General features: G+C 40.0%; 1 long non-coding RNA gene across 1 annotated transcript in view; it reads left to right on the top strand.

Annotated features, from left to right (window-relative positions):
* The first annotated feature begins 156 nt into the window (after positions 1 to 156).
* Positions 157 to 8415, top strand: part of LOC116438257 — a 33226-nt gene continuing 24967 nt past the window's right edge. Inside the window, exon 1 of the long non-coding RNA XR_004237659.1 lies at positions 157 to 7671. This is a non-coding gene — a long non-coding RNA (uncharacterized LOC116438257). The remainder of the gene's footprint in view (positions 7672 to 8415) is intronic.

The following is an 8415-nucleotide window of genomic DNA, read 5'->3' on the forward strand; positions in this document are numbered from 1 at the left end:
CGGCGCTCCCGCCGAGTTTCGCCGCGGAGGGCGGGGGCGGCCCGGGCCGCTCCGCCGCTGCTCCCCGCCCTCTCGCCCCATTGGCCGCGCCGGGCAGGGCAGGTTGCGCGGGCGGGTGCGGGCGGGGGCCGGGCGGCCGCCGGGGGCGGTGGGGGCACCTGTGCGTGCGGCGCGGCCTCCGCGGCACGGGCCCGGCGAGCGGGAGCGCGGGCTGCTCGCACCGAAGGGGTCGTTGAGCTGGGCTGTCGCTGCCCGGCCCGCCGTGCTCCAGCGTAGGAGCCGGGGAGGGGTCCCGCTCTCCGTGTGCCGGGCCGAGCCCGTGTCACCCCCGCGCCCCGCCGGGCCGCGATCACAGAGAGGGGCGCGGCGGGGTGACGCCGCAGGGGACGGCCCGCAGCCGATGCTCTGGCATCAGGGCAGCATGACCGGAGGGTCCCGCTGCCAAAGGGAAGATCTGTTTCTGGCCTCTGTTAGTGCGGGTACCGAGCACAGGAAGGGTGTGTGTACGTTCAAGGGATGCATTTGTATGTTTGTTCCAAGAACTTGTTCGGTCTTGACTGTGAGGCGATCACGTGTGAATTGGAAGTAGGGTTACACTTGTTGGCAAAGCCCTACGATTACAGTCAGTCTTATCTGGGCTGGTGGAAGCACAGCGGTCACTTTATGCAGTGCCTGTGTGCAGCTTTCACCCAAGCGGTGATGGTGGTGATGTCGTCCCTAGTCCAGAAATGTCTATACAAGACCTGCGACCACAAGTATGCCCATGGGTGTTTCTGTGCTAGTGATCTGTGCTGTCGCTTCTGGCTCAGGAACGAAGCTTCACATTGTCATGCTGGATTTCACACCCAGATCCAGCTGGTCTATTGCCCTTTCTTGTACACTTGGTGACATTTGTGGTTATAAAGAACACAAAACCTCTGTCCCAAAGCATGACATTTATATCCTTATAAGAATCTCTTCTCTGGGACAGAGGCAAAACATATTATAAAAGTCTATTATTTGTCTGTCTTAATTACCGTCTTCCCTCTTTTTTTTTTCTTTCAAGCCTATGAAAATCATGACTGTGGACTTGCTATCAGTAAAGTCATGATAACATCAGGATATACTGATGACAAAAGTACTGACAGAACAAAATATATGAGGACAAGTTTCTACTGTAGGAAAGAACAAAGAGTTTCAGTTTTCAGTACTGTGTGGGCAGACATGAAGAAAAAAACCCTGTTTTTTATTTGATCCGCTTTTTAGTGTTATTATCTAACTGCTTTGAAAACTAAAAATACAGTTTTAGGAAAAAAAACTTGATTTTTAAGTAACATGTACAGAGATAAACTATAGCAGTGGTGGTGATCTGGTCTGCTCAGAGAAAACAAACAGCAGTTTTCCTTACATTTTGCTGGTACTGGTGCATCTTTATTTTTTGCAAAATTAGAAAGTCATTCTGTCAGAAGTGCAGGGGTACACGTGGGAGTAGAGGTTGATCAGTTGTACTTGCCTAGTTATCAGAAGCAAATTAGAAGCTCTTCAAAATAATATACAAAGTAAGTGCAGCACAAAGGTTGTTTTTCTTATCTTTTAAACAGTCTTCTGACTGTTCCAGGGAAGCTGACCCAGGTGCAGGGCAAGCTCTGAATTTGGGAGGTGTAATTGCACATGCTTTCTCAACAGTCCTTTTTCCCTACACCGAGGCTTTGCAGCTCTGGCTTTAGAGGCCATTATATGGGATTAATTTAACACAGGTGCAGCAGTATTTACTAGTATAGAAAAAGAACTACCTTGCTTCCCTGAAGCGGTGCAAAAGTTTCTCATGACTAAAGGCAGAGGAAATGATTTGTGTTTCTTTGTTGCTGCCTTTTTTTCACTTCTTTCCTCATCTGCACATCCCATCTTATGAAGTATTTTGTCCATCTCATAACAGACTGTCTTGAGAAGGTTCAGTCTGTAGCATAAGGTGCGCAGGCCCCTCTGTGGGTTTGTAGACGTGAGTGTGTGTGTGAAAGAGTGAATGCTATCTTTTGTTCTAGAAGGTCTGTCTTATAGTGGATACACTTGAAGAGCTAATTGAAAAATGTAGAAAGTCAGGAAAATCAATGAAGAAACCGCACTTTTTTTTTTAAAAAAAGGAAAAGTATACAAAAAGTATAGTTTTGAGTGTGAGGATAGTAAGATTAGTTTTGTGAAATAGTGTTAGTTCTTTAATTAGAGAATAGGATAGAAATCGAGCACACAATTGTGGGATGGGTTTCTGGGGATGTGAGCTTACTGTGTCTACCCATTGTCTAGCTTTCAGAGTTATTAGAAAAATACAGTAACTTTTGGGAGTTTCCTGTTGAACTGATGGTTTTGATATATAGAACGCCTAGTCAAGATGAAAAGCATAATCACATGAAATCCGTAGTCTTCAGAGCAAAGCAGACACTGTGGACTGAAGTGGAACTGAAAAAATGAAGAAGTTCCACTTGTAACATGAGTTTTGTCATCCTCTCATATCAGAAATGTCACACGTTGTAGCATTGAGTAACCACCAAAGAACTTATGTTTGTGACAAAACCACTTATGTGAGAAGTTAAAATATCACGAGTTAAAAATAAAAGCTTTGAATCACACATGGGAAAAAAATCACAATTAATTTCAAAAATTCTAGATCAGGAAATATTAGGACAGTCACAATAGTTAGGATTTACTCTTAATTGCCTCAGAGTAAACTTTTTCTGATTATAGTGTTACAATTTTTAGAAGGTTAATTGTGACACACATGCGTCAACTACTATAGCTTGATCAGTCGAGATGTATAACTAACTGTGGCCATATTTCTAGCTTGGTGAAAGATTTTAATTAAAATATTTGACTTCTTGTTTTTTTTTTTTACTTTTTCTTCCATGGCATATTTATTCAGCATGTCTCAGCTGCCACATGATATCCCTTATATCTCCTTTAGCTAGCTGATGGTTCCAAAAGCTTACTGCATTTCTCAGGGGCAGCTGGAACATAGCCAAATAAACTATGTAAAGGCCTTTCTGCTGTTTGTAACTGTGATTTTGATACTAAAATGCCCAAGTAAACGTTTGAATTGATGGGCATTTTCTGGCAGTGGTTCTATGAGCTCCACTTCCAGAGGAGTGATGTCTTCAGCAGGGAGTGGAAGTGTGTATGCAGCCAATTTTGGAAATTTTGGACTGCTCTGAGCATGCTGCAGGTCTGAAAAACATTTTGCATGTTAAACTCCCATTACATATTTGGAGTTCAGTAAAATTCTTGACTTAAGAGTTTGTCAGCCTTTCTCCTTTCGTGGAAAATTTGGCCATGGGAAAACTTTATTGCTGCTTTTTTGCTTAATTTTCACTGTCATACTTTTGACACATAAAGTTTTTTCAGGAAAAAAAAACAACTGTTAGAGTAAACTCTGTCCGTATGCCAAAATAAAATCATTATTAATAGACAATGGAGATAGACTGAACCAAGTGTTGCATAACAGTCTTTCTTAAATCAATAATTAGAAAAGAAAGATCATGCAAGGAGTAAGCTGAAAAACTATTTCAAAGGAATTGGGGAATCTTTAACACCACTTCAACAGAAGTGGCACTGTAAGTAGATAAAAAATTTATATTTTAAAATGTAGAATATTTTCCTGCCCTCATACTTTTGTATAAAATCATCAGAGATGGTAACAGTTTTTGGTGTATTTTTTTTTTTTTTTTAAGGAATTCTAATTATTACTAACATTATTACTAGCCCTTCTGGCACATTTCCTTTGTTCTTGATAACATCTTGATGAGTGGGAGCTTTCCCAGGGTGGGAAATTTTTGTGGAGTGAGAGCAGTTCTGTCCCATTCCCACTCTTCTTGTTGCATACTGCTCTAGGAGGGAGCTGCAAATGCCACTGCCAGGGGATACAGTGGTGCCCGGCATGCAGGGCACCTCTGAACCCCCGTAGGACACTATATGTAGCACAGGTCTATAATTTACTCCACAGTCATGTGTTCCATATTAGTCAATCATGCTACTGAGGTTTGGGGGTTTTTTTTGTCTATTTAAATGATGCCATTAACCTTTGTAGTACACTGGGTTTTTCCTCTGTAATAACATTTGTCACTATGCTAGTACACAATTCTATTTTAGCAGTTTTGAAGTCTGCATTAGTTGTTAAAATACTTAAAATACTTCAATTTATTTTTTCAATCTGTTTCTTTGGAACCGTGTAGGTTAAAAAAGCTTGTGCTTCAACTGTTGCTTATACTGTTTTATTTATCTATCTGTCTATCTATCTATCTATCTATCTATCTATTTATTTTTAAGTTGGCAGTTTTTACTTGCCTTTCAGAGACCAACAGCAGAAATGAGAAGTTCGTAGAAGAGTACTGATAAATAGCTGACAACATATTTTCTTTTTTTTAGAGCCCTTAAAATAATTTTGACTGTTTTAGGCATTACCTGATGCCTTACATGTAGCCAGCTAAGCCAGACCCTATGCATAAAAAATGTTATGTTATGAAAAAAATGTCAAATTCCTCTTGGGTACAAGCTGTTACCTTCACTGAAGTAAACTAGTATTTTAGAATATATGCTGGATTAGTTGTACAGGGGCCTTAGAATATACTTTGTTAATATTAGTAGTTGGAAATTTTTGTCTTTTTTAAACTTTCCGTGGCTGGTGCTGTGTGCTGTTTCATTTTGTTGTGAGAAGGTACAGTGATCGACAGCTGTGGTGGAAGCAGAAGCAGCCTGGCACTGCACAGGAAGCAGTTATGGGGCAGGTCCTGTTGCTGTCTAGCTGTTCTGCAGATTTTCCATGAGTGATCGTAAAACTGAAGACCCTTTCCAAGGATCCTGGCTGTAATTCTGTGACAGTATGTGTATGCCAGAAATTTCAACAAAGTAGCAGGCTTTCTCATGGTTGTTATTTTGGAGTTTTTTTTCAGGTGGTGTGATAATGTTGTCAGGGTGTGATATACACCCATATTCTGTGGATTTGAAGAAAGAACCAGAGCTGTGCATTTCTGTTTGAAAGTTGAAACTTTTATCAGGTGTTAAAAGCTGTGCACCAAAGGCACCTGTGGTGAAATCAGTGGACCTGTGATTTTTGCATCTGGTTTAACAGTCATGGAAGTGGTTTAACTCATGATACGGTTTTGTAGCATTCCTTTCTCTGTCGTCATACTTGGCTTTGCTTTTTTATTCAACACCTCCACGTAAAATAAACTGTAGTTTCTCTGGAAAGTATACTGCCTATGTACAGATTGTGTTCTCTTTCTATCCTGGTGAAGTGGTCCAAGAAGACGGTCAGTAATTTTGAGGTGAAATTTGTTTTCTTCCATCAAGGTACCTGGACCATTTTGGAAAGAGGGCAGAATCCTTTAATCAGTATGTGCTGAGTCTCTGTGCTACTTTTGCAGTATGAGGGCTGGCTTGGGCATGTAATTCAACAATAGATGTGAGTTAAAATCAGCTGAAAGTTTAATAGAAGTTTCTTCTTGTACCACCCTGCCCACTGTGGGGCTGGACTTGAAGTGTTTCCAGCTGTCAGGATGGACTAGCTAGTAGTGAACTGCAATGGCTCTTTTGTTACTGGTGGAAGAACTATCTGAATAAATGCTAAGGCTGGGCTCTTTGGAAAGATTTTTCTGGTTTTTAAATGCTTACTATTGCAGTTACTCAGAAAGAGTTTGTACACTGTGTAACTACTGTATGTGATTAACTCTTGTGTGGGGTGAATTATGTCACATTAAGTATTGAATTCTGAAAGATTACTGGATCAAGAAAAATAATACAAACCAACAAGTTACTGGATATTATCTGTTAATCAGCAGCTTGGTTCTTAGGAAAATCTACTAAAGCTCCTTGAAAAAAAGGCTAATTTTGTGGGAATGATTCATGTATTAGGTGAGTCAGTTATCTTTCACTAAGAGGACGCTGGCTGCAAAATCACTGGAATAAGCTCCAGCTTTAGTAATTCTGCAACAAATGACAAACTGTATTTGCAGCAGAATGTTTTTAAGAAGGTCCGTAAGACGTTTTCAAGGAAATGTTTTCTTGCCTGTAAATTCTCTGTTATTCCAGCAGAGGGTAGTTTATCCTCTAGGAAGCTAGGTGTGTTGAAGGAATGATTGGGAAAGGTAACTTAATGATTCCCATTTCCTCTTGTTTTAGATAAGGCAATAAAAATTAACTTCAACTGACTGACCTCATCAGATTAACAAATACTAAAACATACTGTTAGGCTACGATATGTTCTTAGGCTGGGACTGGAAAGGGCAGCCAAATTCAACAGTAGTCCCATTTCTGTCCTGCTACCAAAGGCTTCATTTGCCCTTCAAGAATTACTGCAGTTTGTTGTGCTGAGAACAGTTGCATTATCAGCCTAAGAGCTACTTCACTTTATCAGCTAGTGAAGTAGATACATGAAGCATTTTTTATTTCAAATACATAAATCACTCCACTTGAAGAGTGTTTGGCTTGTTTGCTGTTGCTTAAAAGCCCTTCTTTCTGCCACTGTACCCACTGCTGCAGCAACTGACGGCGAGGAGAATATATATTTGCAGGTGTTTGTGCTAGTACCCACCTGCAGCTGCTCTCTGCTCTGCTCACTGGTAGGGGGTGTTGACTGGGGGATGCTCTTTCTATGGTCTCCTCTTCTGTGATACTTTATTTTAAATCAGTCATCAGGAAGTAGTCCTGAAGTAAGCTTTTGTGACTGTCAGTTCTGAGGTGCAGCAGAAACTCGAGAAAGCACGAGTGAGGACAGTGATGACTGAATATATGAAAGGGTAGCAGAAGAGATGTGAGGATCCACAGTTGTTCTGTTGCCACGTTTCAATGGAGCCCTATTACTCAGAATTTGTTTCCTTCAAAGCAGCGTTTCAGCTCCTCATGGATATTGGCCTTTTTGCCTGGCTTCTAAAAAGAATATGCTAATATCTATCTTTCTATTTGTCTTAGTGAGAGGTGTAATATGGTTAACACTATGCTGCATATCTTAAACTTCTGTATAATTTGCTCTAAAAAAAATCGTCAATGAGTATTCCTGTAAGAAACCTGTGAATATGGTCAGTGTCAATCATGTCCATGCTTCCATGACTAGCTTGATTGATCTTGGTGTTACTTTCACTTGGAGCTTTCCCTGTGGTGCGCAGGACTTCTATTTTTTGTATTTTCGTTCTTTTTGTTTGTTTGTTTTTGTTAACACGTTTGCATCAGATAGGCATGTAATTCAAATCTAGCTGTATCCCTCTGTGTTACAGACTTTCCCTCCCCTTTTCTAGTTTTGAATTTGCTTTCAGAAATGACACGTTATTGTTTTCTATTTATAATTTTCTATTTATTGGGTAAGAAAGCCCTAACTATATCAAGGATGAATAATGTGTCTAAATTCTTTATTTTGGAGCAACACAGGTATAACCAGTTAACTTGCTTCTAATTTTTAAACCAATATTCTACATGATCAAAGGAATATAGGAAAACTTTTGCATGGATCAGTAGAAGACACGTCGTACTCTCTACCAATTATACAAGAAGCCTAGGCAATTAATCTCTTATTGCAGGTGCTTTGATAAGCTATTTTACTAACATGGGATGATTTCAGATCTGAATACCAATCCAAGATCCCTTTTTCTAAACACCAGACAGACAAAAGAAGGAGGGGGAACCCAGGAAAGCTTTTCCAAAGTCATACAAAAGGTTAGTGCCTGATTTGCTACTTGCCAGTCCCTTGCAATCTTGTAGACTTTGCTGCCTTTCAAAGTGGAAATAACTTTGGAGGAGACAGACCCATTTGTAGTTGATTTAAGGTATTTAGTTTGTACTTTATGTTGTTTCACTGGTAAGCAGTTCGCAAAGCGCTAATGCCTGGTTAATAGAGAGTGTAAGCTTGTCTTACAGATGAGGAATGTCTGTGTTAGCAATTAATATTTTTAAAATAGGCATAAGTAAACTTTGAACCACTGCACTCCATAACAACAGTATAAAGATATGTATTAGCCTAGTAATATTTTTGAGATGGTTGTAAGTGAATGTTCTTATGTACTTCTCAAATTTATATATCTTATCCATTATTCTGGCATTTGGCTATAGTACAGTTACAGACTAGAACAAAAATGAACTCCATTCTCTTTAGAAATGTAGATAGATAATAGTTTTAAATAATACACACATTGAATTCCTGATGCTGTTTTCTTCACCAGCTGGAAAGCCTCTCACTGTCGGAAAGGCATTCAGTACGTTTGACATTAAGGGTGGGGGAATGTTTGTGTAATTATAAATGTTAGACTTGCAAATATGCCTTTGGATTGCAACAGCCTGAACTTCCACATGTCAACAGGAATTTTAACTTCACAAGATAAACCTTGGTTTATGTGTCTTGGCACCTTGCTCTTTTCTATATAATTTCAGTATGTATATTGCCGAATTGTAGCTGAATTTTAC

Source organism: Corvus moneduloides, chromosome Z (assembly GCF_009650955.1).
Source record: "Corvus moneduloides isolate bCorMon1 chromosome Z, bCorMon1.pri, whole genome shotgun sequence".
Lineage (NCBI taxonomy): Eukaryota > Metazoa > Chordata > Aves > Passeriformes > Corvidae > Corvus > Corvus moneduloides.